The 14,867-nt window shown below is 37.6% G+C and overlaps 1 long non-coding RNA gene across 2 annotated transcripts in view; it reads left to right on the forward strand.

Annotated features, from left to right (window-relative positions):
- Nucleotides 1-218: 218 nt before the first annotated feature.
- Gm17215 (predicted gene 17215) overlaps nt 219-14,867 on the forward strand; it is a 47,573-nt gene continuing 32,924 nt past the window's right edge. Inside the window, exons 1-2 of one of the 2 annotated variants that reach the window (NR_166536.1) lie at nt 219-372; nt 3,759-3,821. This is a non-coding gene — a long non-coding RNA (predicted gene 17215). The remainder of the gene's footprint in view (nt 373-3,758; nt 3,822-14,867) is intronic. The other variant, NR_166537.1, reaches the window with a different exon arrangement.

The raw sequence follows: 14,867 nt of genomic DNA on the forward strand, positions 1-14,867 counted from the left end.
CCCAAGGGGAGAAAAACACTCCCAAGCATATTGGCTGTTTTTATACTGAAGTTAAGGGACTATACAATGCCAGTGTTGTCAGAAGGGCTTTTCAGAATTTTTGAATTAGCACTACCTACATAGAATTCATAGGTAACAATATAACCATTATGACAACATGAATCTTGTTCAAGTAAAGAGTACAGATACATCTGAAATTTAATTCCTGGACACAGACAGATAAGTGGTTATAAGAGAAAATCTGTAACAAAGGCTAACAAGCAAAGGAAACAGCAAGGATATTGAAAAAAAAAAAGAGAAAATCAAGAGATGTATGGATAAAATAGACATCATCCAAGGTACACTGTCACCTTGCATAAAGGGAAAGATGAGGTATCTTAAGTTACACAACTTTCCATAACTATTGTCCTATTTTTGGTTAAAATGCTCTGCCATAACTTCTTGACTTGTCCTGTCCTCTCAGAAGACCTCAGTTTCATAACTTAATGAAGGTCAAGAAAGGATCTGAAACACTGTTTATGGCTACAATCACTCCCTCTGTGTCACTGAAATTTTCCCATCAAAAGTATCTTCGTAACTACTCAGATGATGAAAAACATCATGGCAATTGAGAAACTGGGACAAAGCTAATCTCGATGAAAACAAATGTGTCCAGAGGGAGCCAATTAGATTTTAAGTTGTTAGTGTGATTAATGACAGAGAAGGTGTTTCCAAAGACGGTGGCAGCATTTTCATCTTGGCACATGTCCTCATTCAAGTGTCCTTGACATTCCTCCAGATACTTTTTCCTTCAAGAGCTTGGGGTCTGATCATAATCAATTGATTATAAAAGTGTCCTCCATTGATAGGTTAGAAATAAAATGCAGCCTTTGTTTCACTCATGGACTACTCTGTCTGAATAAGATGTCTTAGTTTTCTGAGTCCATCAGGCTGAGAGAAAGTGTCTCAGAGGTCAAAACAACCACACACAGATGTTTCTTCAAGCATATTCCTCCCAATTGTCTTCCAGCACAAAATACCATGTATTTGCTGCCAATTTCTCTCTCTCTCTCTCTCTCTCTCTCTCTCTCTCTCTCTCTCTCTCTCTCCCTCCCTCCCCCTCCCTCCTTCTCTCTCTTTCCTAATTTTTAATTAATTATTTTTTTTTATTTTATTGGTTATTTTATTTGCTTTGCAAATATTATCCCCATTTTCAGTTTTTCCTCCATAAACCCCTACCCGCTATCCCTGCCTCTATGATTGTGCTCCCCCACTCTCCCGCCCACCCACTCCTGCCTCAGGGCCCTAGCATTCCCCTACCCTGGATCATTGAGCTTCCACAGGACCAAGGGGCTCCCCTCCCAGTGATGCCGGATAAGGTAATCCTCTGCTACATATGCAGCTGGAGCCATGGGTCCCTCCATGTGTACCCTTTGGTTGGTAGTTTTGTCCCTGGATTGTTTGGTTGGTTGATATTGTTCTTTCTATGGGGTTGCAAGTCGTCTTCAGCAACTACATTCCTTGCCTTAACTTCTCCATTGGATCACGTGCTCAGTCTGATGTTTGGCTGTGTATTGGTCCACATCTGTATTGGTCAGGCTCTGGCAGAGCCTCTCAGGGCTATAATAGGCTCCTGTCTAGTGTATAGGTTTGGTGTCTGCAGATGGGATGGATCCCTAGGTGGGAGGATCTCTGGATGACCTTTCTGTCACTCTCTGCTCCACTTTGTCTCTGCATTTCCTTTTAACATGAGAAATTATGGATTAATATTTTTGAGGTGGGTGGGTGGCAATATCCCTCAACTGGGGCCATGCCTGGATATGGTCTCTACAGGTTCTCTCTCCCCTTTTTGGGGTGGGGGTGTATTTCAGCTAATTTCCTCCCTGATGGGTCCTGGGAACCTCTTGAGTCCCTGGCATCTGGGACATTCTAGAGGTTACTCCCAGTTCTCCCTCCCCCACTGCTACACACTTCCTTTCAAATTCCTGACCCTTTGTATTTCCCCCCATCTCCTCCCATATCTGAATTAACCCCCCAACCCCTTTTCCCTCTGCCTCCTCTCTCCCTCCCAGATCCCTCTCTTCCTCTACTTTGAGACTATTTTCCACCTTCTGAGTAGGTCTGAAAATGTCGTTTTACTAATTATTAAACTACAGTAAGCATGCTGGAAAAATCCACTGTGATGGCCTCCAGAGGGCTCAGCTAAGGCAGATGGCCTTCACTTGATGCTTCAAATCAATCAAAACTGATGATCATTCATATGACTGAAACTGGATGAGACTGCCACTGAGGCCAGCAGTTAGTTATACAGAACTCCTCCATGTTTGTCTTTATCATAGATCATTAAGAAGGTTTCAGGCAACAAATGTTCTAAGAGGATGTCAACATCATGTGGCATTCTATTACCCTGTACCTAGTGCTTTGCATAAGTTTCACCTTTTTCTCTCACTTGCAGATGGCCCAAAAGTTTACCCAAGTTTAAAACTTTGGAATACACACAGAAACAGACACACAGGTTCTCTCTCTCTCTTTCTCTCTCTCTCTCTTTCTCTCTCTCTTATACTTCTTCTCTCTCCTTCTCTCTCTCCTTCTCTCTCTCTCTCTCTCTCTCTATCTCTCATACTCATTCTCTCTCATTCTCTCTCATTCTCTCTCTCAAATAGATAACTTATATAGGTATAATTTTATATTATATAGATTTATTTACATATTTACCTGTACTATATATGGATACATAACTCATTATTTATAAGAATATTATATATTTTATACAATATAATAATATATAACATAATTAACATTATTTAACCAATATATATATACTATTTTAATGAAGAACTTTCATGAATATTCCAACTTTCTTAGAACTCTTCATTTCTATGTATATTATTTAGAAAAACTTTGCAAATTAATCATTGTTTATGAAGCCAAGTAACAAGTTTACAAACTTAAAAAAAAACAAGTTTAACAAAGTAAGGTAGATATTTTAAGTTAGTTATCTATTGCTGTGATGAAACATCATGACAAAAAGCAAGTTGGGGAGTAAAGAGTTTATTCTGCTTACATTTCCATATTTATGTTCATTATAGAAGGAAGTCAGAACAGGAACTCAAACAAGGCAGAATTATGGAGGCAGAACTGATGTGTAGACCATAGAAGGGTGCTGCTTCCTGGCTTAATTCTCATGGCTTGCTCAGAATACCTTCTTAAAGAACCTAGGACCATAAGCTGAGGGATAGCATCACCCACAATAGGCTGGGTCCTTCCCCATTGATCACTAATTTAGAAAATACTTTACAACTGGACCTCAGGGAAGCATTTCCTCAACTGAGGCTCCTTCCTCTACGATGACTCAAGCATGTGTCAAATTGACACACAAAACCAACAAGTTCAGTGGGGCACAGACATCTGTGAATGAACCTGTGTAAAGCAGTTATTCATTATACATAATTATTTTGCTCTTGAGTGCTCAAGCCACGGCCTCATACCTACAGAGATCTGACCCTTCCTCTGTGTTCTCCCTAGAATTCTAAAAATTAACCTTGCTCAGAGTACTCTTAAGAGGCCCTCAGCTGCTCCCATATTTTCATTCAATTATGTCTGGTCATTCAATTATACCTATTGATATAATTATTCAGTCAACTTAGAAGTCTTTTTTACTAATGTTTAAGCTATAGACAAGAATTTTGTGAGCCATTTATATTTAAAACCCTGACTTTTGTAATAATCTAGTCTAGAACATAATTTTATTTTTCATCTTTCCTTCTATCCCTTCTTAGCTACCACAGGATTTCCGAATTGGAAGCATTTGGATGATGTAGCCTGACACCTCCCAATTCACTGTGAGTATTTGTGTGGTGATATTCACAGATGTCTACTCTCAGATGAATGGCTCTCTGATTTCTGAATAAGAAGTTGATCTAGCAATAATGACTTCAGACCAAGAACTTTGACAGAATGATTTCATCCACTAAACTTGGCTGAGAGAAAAATTAACTTATGTTTTCACACGTGCATTTTTATGCTACCAAATGATGACAAATATTTCCTGGGTTACTCTAGAGAATAACTGTAGGAGTCTTTTATGCCCCTCTCCTCTCAGGGTAAATATATTTTAAGGTATGATTTTCTTTTCTTTGCCACCCATGTAACTCATCATCACAATTCTGGCCACATTTTAATCCTTTATCTCATTGCAACCCAAACACACCCAATCTTTCAGGCAGCGAAGTAACAAGTATAATTTTGAAAGAAACAATCAATAAATCACAATGATTCTTTGAGATGAGAAAAACACTATTATGCCTGCCTTTTGAGTGTACTTCAAGTCTGCATTTAATGCTGATTGCATATCATATGCAAAGTTACTAAAATAAAAATAAAGAAAAACAAAAAACTAAATTTAAGTAATCCAAACTACAATGACAACAATCACACGATTGATGTGTTAAAAGTCATCAAAGCTAAAGAAATGAATATTATAGCTGGAGTAAATAAGTTAAAACATGTGGTCAGTAGATAAATAAATAAAATCTTCCTGTACAAAATGTGCCCAGAGAACATATTTGCTGAAAAATGTGTGTTATCAGAAAAAAAAAAAAATCCAACCATAGTAATAAGGGAGATAAGAAAGAAAATATATGTGGCAGCTAGGGAAAATGTGGTTGCTATTTCATAATCACTTGATTCTAATAACATGAAAGGAATTGTATGTAAAGAACACAAATTATAGACCCAGGTTATATGTGGGAGAAAATGTAGCATTATAAGGCATGGGTGCATAGTAACTCTCCAGGGGTTCAGGATCACAGCATCCTTGTAATATCCACTTCGGTGTTTTCTGTTAATTTTTAACCAAGTGTCTTAATTAGGGTTTCTATTACCTTGAGGAGACACTATGATCACTCTTAGGAGAGGAAATATTTAATTGGGCCTGGCTTACAGTTCAGGTGTTAATTCCATTGTCTTTGTGTCCAGAAGCAGAGTGGCTTACAGGCAGATATGGTGCTGGAGAAGCAGCTGAGAGTTCTGCATCCAGATCTGAAGGCAACAGGAAGAAAGAGTGACACTGGGCCTGGCTTGAGCATTTGAAACCTCAAAGCCATCCCCCAGTGACACAGTTTCTCCAAAAATCCACACTGACTCCAATAATGCCACACCCCCTAACCCTGTGAGCCTAGGGATACCATTTTTATTCAAGCCAACACTTCAGGTATTTTGTGTTCAGATGTGTTGACTTGCTAGTTTTATGTCAAATTGACACAAGCTAGAGTCACCGGAAAGAAGGGAAACTCAGTTGAGGAAATTCCTCCGTTAGATTGGGTTTTAAAGTATTTTCTAAATTAGTAATTGCTAGAGAAAAGTCCAGCCCATTCTGGGTGCTGCTATCCCTGGAATGATGAACCTAAATTCCATAAGAAAGCAAGCTGAGCAAGTCATGATGATCAAACATCCAAGCAGCACCTTTCCATGGCCTCTGCATCAGCTCCTACTTCTAGGCTCCTGTCCTGTTTCTTTCCCTGTTCTGACTTCCTTTGATGATGAGCAGTGATATGGAAGTCTAAGCCAAACAAACCCTATCATTCGTAGTTGTTTTGGCCATAGTCTTTCATTATAGTAATACAAACCTTACCTAAGACGTGCATATTTATGTTTGTGACCACAGAGGCATGCATATATCTGAGATCAACCTCAAGTGGCATTCCTCAGAAAGACCTCTACCTTTTGGTGAGAAAAGATCTCTAGCTGACCAAGAACACTAGGCCAAAAAGAGAAAGCAGCCAGGGGGCTCCATTCATATATCTATGTTATTATTCCTGATGTTTTTTAGGTGACTTCTATGATCAAACAGAGTCCTTATAATGAAATAATTAGCACTTTCTGGATGAGCTATTTCCCCAGACCTTTACTGGTTTCTATAAATCATACAGATACACTGTAAAGTACCACAAACTAAAAGAAATACTGACATTCACGATTGATAACCTGTTACCAATCTTTTAACCTTACTTTTTAAATATATCTAAGTAAAACCAAGGAAGAGAATTTAACATAACTTTGTAAATGAACTTGACTTTTTTTCTAGAATCAGTAGACTGAACCTCCAAGTACATTTTAAATTCAGCCCACTGCATTTTCAATAATATTTTAAGTACCAGGCAATTATAATTCTCTTCTAAATCTTTTGACTTTGTGCAAAAAGAATATTAAGTGAAACTGTAGATAGGTCTTAAAATTAGATTGCCCTTTATTTTGCTCTTCAGACCAAAACCAAGACCTGAACTTGGCAATCAGAGTACTCAATGATTATAAGAATATTTTAACAAAAATAAGGGACTAGAAAACAATATTTCTTTTGAAGAATTAGAAAGTATGTAAATGTATTTCATCTGCCCTCTTATCATAAAAGAAGAAAGGATGGGCTGAGGCTGGGAGGGAGATGGTAGTTCAGTACTATTTCCAAGTAACAGTATGTCCTCAAGTTCACTATGTCTACCTGTGTGTGACAGCAGAAAAGTTGCCTTATGCCACTTTTTTCTCACAAGGGCACAGGAGGAAATGTTGAAGTATTTGATGGTTGATGTTTCCAGAACCTCTGGTGTTAAAGACCCTTGAGTATCTGAACACATGATCCTCATTTTAAACCACCTTTATTTTGTAAGCAAACACAGGGACAGTTCTTATTCATTGTTTTTTGATGTAAGGCAGACTAAGGGCCACTTAGACCTGAAGTAATGGTCTTTTTATAGGCTACTGCTTTATTACATATTACTTTGGCTTACTCCTTACAACTTATCAGAGATTTACTGTGCTTCTACCTCTGGGAAAAGTAAACATGATATTTTACACGTTGCATTGGGAACCAGGGAGTGAGTGGGTTTTCTTCAGTGGCAGGCATTTGTTTCACAGTTGTTCACAGTATGTTATTATTTTCTTCCACCTGTACATAAGCTCTCTGAGAGTGAGAAGCTTTGTCTCCGACATATTTGTCATAGAGCAAGGCCCAACAGAGGCAAAGCATCCAGTGCATTTGTGTGAATTCCTGCACAGATGCAACTATTGAATAATGGAGATAATAATATTCATCTGCATAACACATATCAGGTGAATAAAAATGACTCAATTCCTTAAGATTTCAGCCTTACAGGTCTTTGTAATGCTACTTAAGAATAATGAAATGAAGAGAGGTGTGTATGTATTTTAGTGTACCAATTTTTTTCGGGTTTTTTATTCGGTATTTTCTTAATTTACATTTAAAATGCTATCCCGAAAGTCCCCCACACCCTCCCCCCCCCGCTCCCCTAACCACCCCACTCCCATTTCTTGGCCCTTGCTTTCCCCTGTACTGGGGCATATAAAGATTGCAAGACCAAGAGGCCTCTCTTCCCAATGATGGCTGATTAAGCCATTTTCTGCTACATATGCAGCTAGAGACACAAGCTCTTGAGGTACTGGTTAGTTTATATTGTTCCACCTATAGGGTTGCAGACCCCTTTAGCTCCTTGGGTACTTTCTCTAGCTCCTCCATTGGGGACCCTGTGATCCATCCAATAGCTGACTGTGAGCATCCACTTCTGTGTTTGCCAGGGCCCAACATAGCCTATCAAGAGACAGCTATATCAGGGTCCTTTCAGCAAAATCTTGCTGGGTTATGCAATGGTGTCAGTGTTTGGAGACTGATTATGAGATGGATCCTCGGGTGTGGCAGTCTCTAGATGGTCCGTCCTTTTGTCTCAGCTCCAAATTTTGTCTCTGTAACTCCTTTCATGGGTGTTTTGTTCTCAATTCTAAGAAGGGGAAAAGTGTCCACACTTTGGTATTCGTTCTTCTTGAGTTTCATGCCTTTAGCAAATTATATCTTATATCTTGAGTATTCTAAATTTCTGGGCTAATATCCACTCATCAGTGAGTACATAGTGTACGAGTTCTTTTCTGATTGGCTTACCTCACTCAGGATGATGCCCTCCAGGTCCATCCATTTGGCTAGGAATTTCATAAATTCATTCTTTTTAATAGCTGAGTAGTACTCGATTGTGTAAATGTACCACATTTTCTTTATCCATTCCTCTGTTGAGAGGCATCTGGGTTCTTTCCAGCTTCTGGCTATTATAAATAAGACTGCTATGAACATAGTGGAGCATGTGTCCTTCTTACCCCTTGGAACATCTTCTGGATATATGCCCAGGAGAGGTATTGCAGGATCCTCTGGTAGTACTATGTCCAATTTTTCTGAGGAACAACCAGACTAACTTCCAGAGTGGTTGTACAAGCTTGCAATCCCACCAACAATGAAGGAGTGTTCCTCTTTCTCCACATCCTTGCCAGCATCTGCTGTCACCTGAATTTTTTATCTTAGCCATTCTGACTGGTGTGAGGTGGAATCTCAGGGTTGTTTTGATTTGCATTTCCCTGATGATTAAGGATGTTGAACATTTTTTCAGGTGCTTCTCAGCCATTCGGTATTCCTCAGGTGAGAATTCTTTGTTTAGCTCTGAGCCCCATTTTTTAAAGGGGTTATTTGATTTTCTGGAGTCCACCTTCTTGAGTTTTTTATATATATTGGATATTAGTCCTCTATCTGATTTAGGATAGGTAAAGATCCTTTCCCAATCTGTTGGTGGCCTTTTTGTCTCATTGATGGGGTCTTTTGCCTTGCAGAAGCTTTGCAATTTTATGAGGACCCATTTGTCAATTCTTGATCCTACAGCACAAGCCATTGCTGTTCTATTCAGGAATGTTTCCCCTGTACCCATATCTTCGAGGCTTTTCCCTACTTTCTCCTCTATAAGTTCCAGTGTCTCTGGTTTTATGTGGAGTTCCTTGATGCACATAGATTTGACCTTAGTACAAGGAGATAAGAATGGATGAATTTGCATTATTCTACATGATAACCTCCAGTTGTGCCAGCACCATTTGTTGAAAATGCTGTCTTTTTTTCCATTGGATGGTTTTAGCTCCCTTGTTAATGATCAAGGGACCATAGGTGTGTGGGTTCATTTCTAGGTCTTCAATTCTATTCCATTGGTCTACTTGTCTGTTGCTATACCAGTACCATAGAGGCTTTTTTTTTTTTTTTTTTTTTTTTGTCGTTGTCGTTGTTTGTTTTATTTATTTATTTATTTGTAACAATTGCTCTGTAGTACAGCTTTTGGTCAGGCATGTTGATTCCAGCAGAGGTCCTTTTATCATTGAGAAGAGTTTTGGTTATCCTAGGTTTTTTGTTATTCCCGATGAATTTGCAAATTGCCTTTTCTAATTCTTTGAAGAGTTGAGTTGGAATTTTGATGGAGATTGCATTGAATCTGTAGATTACTTTTGGCAAGAGAGCCATTTTGACTATCCTGTCAATCCATGAACATGGGAGATCTTTCCATCTTCTGAGATCTTCTTTGATTTCTTTCTTTAGAGACTTGAAGTTCTTATCATTCAGATCTTTCACTTCCCTAGTTAGAGTCACACCAAGGTATTTTATATTATTTGTGACTATTGTGAAAGGTGTTGTTTCCCTAATTTCTTTATCAGCCTGTTTATCCTTTGTGTAGATAAAGGCCATTTATTTCTTTGATTTAATTTTATATCCAGCTACTTCATTGAAGCTGTTTATCAGGTTTAGGAGTTCTCTGGTAGAATTTTTAAGGTCACATATATATATATATATATATATATATATATATATATATATATATATATACTATCATATCATCTGCAAAAAGTGATATTTTGACTTCTTCCTTGCCAATTTGTATCCCCTTGACATCCTTTATTGTTGAATTGCTCTGGCTAGAACTTCAAGTACTATATTGAATAGGTAGGGGAAAAAATGGGCAGCCGTGTCTAGTCCCTGATTTTAGTGGGATTGCTTCCAGCTTCTCTCCATTTAGTTTAATGTTGGCTACTGGTTTGCTGTAGATTGCTTTTATCATGTTTAGGCATGAGCCTTGAATTCCTGATCTTTCCAAGACTTTAATCATGAATGGCTGTTAGATTTTGTCAAATGCTTGCTCAGCATCTAATGAGATGATCATGTTGTTTTTGTCTTTGAGTTTGTTTATATACTGGATTAGGTTGATGGCATTCAATACATTAAACCATCCCTGCATCACTGGAATGAAGCCTACTTGGTCAGGATGGATGATTGTTTTGATATGTTCTTGGATTCCTTTAGGGAGAATTTTACAGAGTATTTTTGCATTTATATTCATAAGGGAAATTGTTCTGAAGTTCTCTATCTTTGTTGGGTCTTTATGTGGTTTAGGTATCAGAGTAATTGTGGCTTTGTAGAGTGAATTGGATAGAGTACCTTCTGTTTCTATTTTTTGGAATATTTTGAGAAAACTGGAATTAGATCTTCTTTGAAGGTCTGATAGTACTCTGCACTAAACCTGTCTGGTCCTGGGCTTTTTTTGGTTGGGAGACTATTAATGACTGCTTCTATTTCTTTAGGGGAAATGGGAGAGTTAAGATCATTAACCTGATCCTGATTTAACTTTGGTACCTGGTATCTGTCCATAAATTTTCCATTTCATCCAAGTTTTCCAGTTTTGTTGAGTATAGCCTTTTGTAGAAGGATCTGATGTTGTTTTGGATTTCTTCAGGATCTGTTGTTATGTCTCCACTTTCATTTCTGATTTTATTAATTAGGGTGCTGTCCTTGTGACCTCTAGTGAGTCTGGCTAAGGGTTTATCTATCTTGTTGATTTTCTCAAAGAAGCAGCTCCTCCTTTGGTTGATTTGTTGAATAGTTCTTTTTGTTTCCACTTGGTTGATTTCACCCCTGAGTTTGATTATTTCCTGCCATCTACTCCTCTTGGGTGAGTTTGCTTCCTTTTATTCTAGAGCTTTTAGGTGTGAGGTCAAGCTGCTAGTGTGTGCTCTCTCTAGTTTCTTTTTGGAGGCACCTAGAGCTATGAGTTTTCCTCTTAGGAATGCTTTCATTGTGTCCCGTAAGTTTGGGTATGTTGTGGCTTCATTTTCATTAACCTCTAAAAAGTCTTTAATTTCTTTCTTTATTCCTTCCTTGACAAGGTATCATTGAGAAGAGTGTTGTTCAGTTTCCACATGAATGTTGGCTTTCTATTATTTATGTTGTTATTGAAGATCAGCCTTAGTCCATGGTGATCTGATAGGATGCATGGGACAATATCAATATTTTTGTATCTGTCCAGGCATGTTTTGTGACCAATTATATGGTCAGTTTTGGAGAAGGTACCATGAGGTGCTGAGAAGAAGGTATATCCTTTAGTTAATGTCCCGTTTTTTTTTTTTTTTTTTTTTTTTTTTTTTTTTTTTTTTTTTTTTCTTAAGGAGAAAGTGCATAAAACACATATTAAAGGAAATGGGATATTACAGAAGCCATGTGTTATTGAGTAGATTTGAGGTAAATATACATGCTGATGTGTTTAAATGCTCAGTCTAGAAGAATCAAAGTGTCCAGGAGAATTTGTAATTTGCTTATGTTGGTGGCTTATTGATTAAATGAGAGGGTGAAAATTATAATCAGGTTGTTATACCATGTTTTAAAGTTTGGGATAGCATCTGAGTAAAACTCATGTGATTCATATATTTAAGATCCAATCTTGAGAAATATAAAGCTTCCGTAATTTTTTATAAGATATTTTCTTTATTCACATTTTATATTTTATTCCCTTTCCCATATTTATACCCCTATCCCATCTCCCCTCCACTTTCTCACTAACTCACCCACTCCTGCTTTCCTGTCCTGCCTTCACCTACAATGGGGCATAGCGCCTTTCAAAAACCAAAGGCCTCTCCTCTCATTGATATCCCACAAGGCCATCCTCTGCTAGATATGAGGCTGGATCCATGGGTCCCTCCATGTGTACTCTTTGGTTGGTGGTTTAGTCCCTGGGAGCTCTGGAGGTCCTGGTTGGTCCATATTGTTGTTCCTACAATGGGGCTGAAAACCCCTTCATCTCCTTGGTTCCTTTCTCTAGCTCCTTCATTGGGGACCCTGTGTATGTCTAATGAATGACTGTGAGCTGGCAGAGCCTCTCAGGAGACAGCTATATCAGGCTCCTGTTAGCAAGCACTTGTTAGCATCCACAAGTGTCTGGGTTTGGTAACTCTATATGGGATGGATCCCCAGGTGGGACAGTCACTGGATGGCCTTTCCTTCAGTTTCTGCTCCAAACTTTGTCTCTGTGTCTCCTCCCATGGAACATCAAGTTTCTTAACCCCACAGATCATGCTCCTGATCCCTTTAACTAATGAGTTGTCACTAATTCAGTATTTTCAAAATGTTGTGTCTAAGAGATAAGAAATATTCGTTCCTCATACATTTGCTTCTCCAATATATTATTATCAAGAAACTTCTCAGAAAATAAAGAGGTACACAAACACACACACACACACACACACACACACACAAACATATATAGATACATAATACATCCATTCATATATGGAAATATATTGTAAAATACTTTCCAGATGAGTGTACCGCTTATTTATGCCAAGAAAACGTAGATTTTCTTTGTAACTAAGAATGACTGCTAAGACAAATCTACTTTAGGAAACTGAATCTCTAACAAAGAGGAGGATAAGCTCTCTGCATTGTAGATGCTGTTGGCACTGTAAATAAGACATAGAACATGAGTACTTACACAAGTCATTTTAGACCATTTTAGAAATATATATCATATTTTGTATTATATGTGTAGTATAAAAAACATGGATACACCCATATGTATATATGTACTTGTATTCAATGTGCTTAAGGAAACAACAACAAAAGATTAGACTCAGGAAAATTCCAAATATCTTGATATTTCAATTAATAATGAAAACTTGACTGAAAAACCTCTGTCTTCACAACTTTCAGGCTTATCCCATAAGAATATAGAATGCTCTGTGAAACATTCTAAGGAAATGATAGAAAATCGCAGTTTCTAGAAGTGTGTGTGTGAGAGTGTGAATATGCTTCATATCTGAAAATATTACCATAAAGCCAAACCAAGTAATTCATTGAGAAAGAAAGACAAGACTCCCTCCTACTGCCCATGAATAATGCCCATGCAAAAATTAAGAGATGACCTTTCTTTCCATAGAATGACATTGTATACCTTAGTTCATCTGAATAATATATTTTATTTTCACTGAATATAGCAATGCAGTAATATACCTGCTGCCTCTGGAGAGCTGGATTATGGATTATTGTATCTGAGAATTAGGCTGCCTTTCTTTTAAGAGCATCCCTCTAGCTTAACATCAGCAGGGCTTCATTTTTTCCCCTGCTGATGCTGAGGACACATGCTTCTGCTGGGGGCTTATCTGTGCTTGTGTTAGAGACTCAGTTTCCTGAGGTGGATTGGGTCTAGCAGTTCTCTTTAGTTACAAATAGAGCCCACTCTCACCATGCAGAGGTTCAACTAAAAAGGTGTCTTTAAAAAGAGTAGATCGATTTCAAAGAGTATGGCCAGGTCTTCAAAATGATACAGTGTGCTATTTTTATGCATATTAAAACTAATCTCATGACCTCAGTGAAACATCCTGGGCTGCAGGCAGGTTCTACTCTCCTGAAAGTAGAAACTTCTGTTTATCAAGTTAGAGATATTGTGGTTGAGGCTACTGTGAGAAAGGGGTTTGTAATATTCACAGTGTGTAAACAGAGGGAGTCATTTTCATGGCAGTGTGCTTGTTTTGGAGCACAGAGGGAAAGATTTTAAAATCAGTTCACTTCATTTGGAGTGAGCATAAAAGAAATTGCAGTGGTTGGTATAAATGATTTCCAGGTATTCCTGTAATTCTTACACAGATGGTGCTTGGTTTTAAAATTCTAAACTATGTTAGTTTGTCCAAATAGAGCAATGGCAATAATGGATCCTACTTTTTAATAAAGTTACAGTAGTAAAGATTTTTTCTTCAAATGCCCTTAAGGGAGGAAAAATAAATTGTCATACCAGAAACGTAATTAGGAAATTAATTCTCACCAAGTATCTAAATGAAACTTTTAAATGAGGAAAATAATACATTTCTTGACATGGTTCTTTAAGACATACAGGACAGCCAGGCCTCCACAGAGAAACCCTGTCTCAAAAAAACAAAGAGAGAGAGAGAGAGGTACAGGCTGTCACTAGGAAATTGGTAAAATCAGGATGGTGATCACACACATTAGCCCTCTGGCAATATTTATTGGTTTAATGGAATTAGTGTTAGCTTAGAATATACAACACAAGTTATGACTTATTGTAATGTAAATAAGTTAATAATTAGTTTCACTTTTTTATAATGAGATCATGGTAATAACATGCCAGCAATAGAAGACAACGATAATTAGCCATCTCCACCAAAGATAGGATGACTTATATTAGAGGTTACTTCTTCACAGGATAGCCTGTACTGAGACAAAAATGAATATTCCTAATGTTCTGTCCTAGCATTAATAGAATACAATTTCTTTGTATGTTTTATCTTTTACAAGTTTTAACAGCATTTTGCTAGGAATAAAAGCTAAAGATGAAAACAATAGCTATTCTCATTGTTCACATATAAGACCAATAATCCTTTGAGCCAGGTGTCTCTGAAAAGTGATGTTTACAGAAGTCATATTTATAAACTTGGAAGCAAGTGCGGAGAAACAAGAAATTCCTAAAATTGAGTCTTAAAGTACATGCGACTTAATTCTATACTCATTCCTTTTCTGTGATTGATGTGAAATACTGTATAAGCCATAGAGGGAAATCAAACATTTAATGTTAACAGAGGTATTAATTGTGTCTCTAAGATCTATATTTTCAGCTCCCGGCTCTTTTCTTTATCCATAGCATGTCCCTGTGTTGTACTTTTCTCTTTTCAATAATCACACCAATCTATCAGGATTTTCAGAATCTTATAGTTTAAAGAAAAGATACCCGAGTCTTTACCTATAC

This window comes from Mus musculus, chromosome 8 (assembly GCF_000001635.26).
Source record: "Mus musculus strain C57BL/6J chromosome 8, GRCm38.p6 C57BL/6J".
In the NCBI taxonomy this organism is placed as follows: Eukaryota; Metazoa; Chordata; class Mammalia; order Rodentia; family Muridae; genus Mus; species Mus musculus.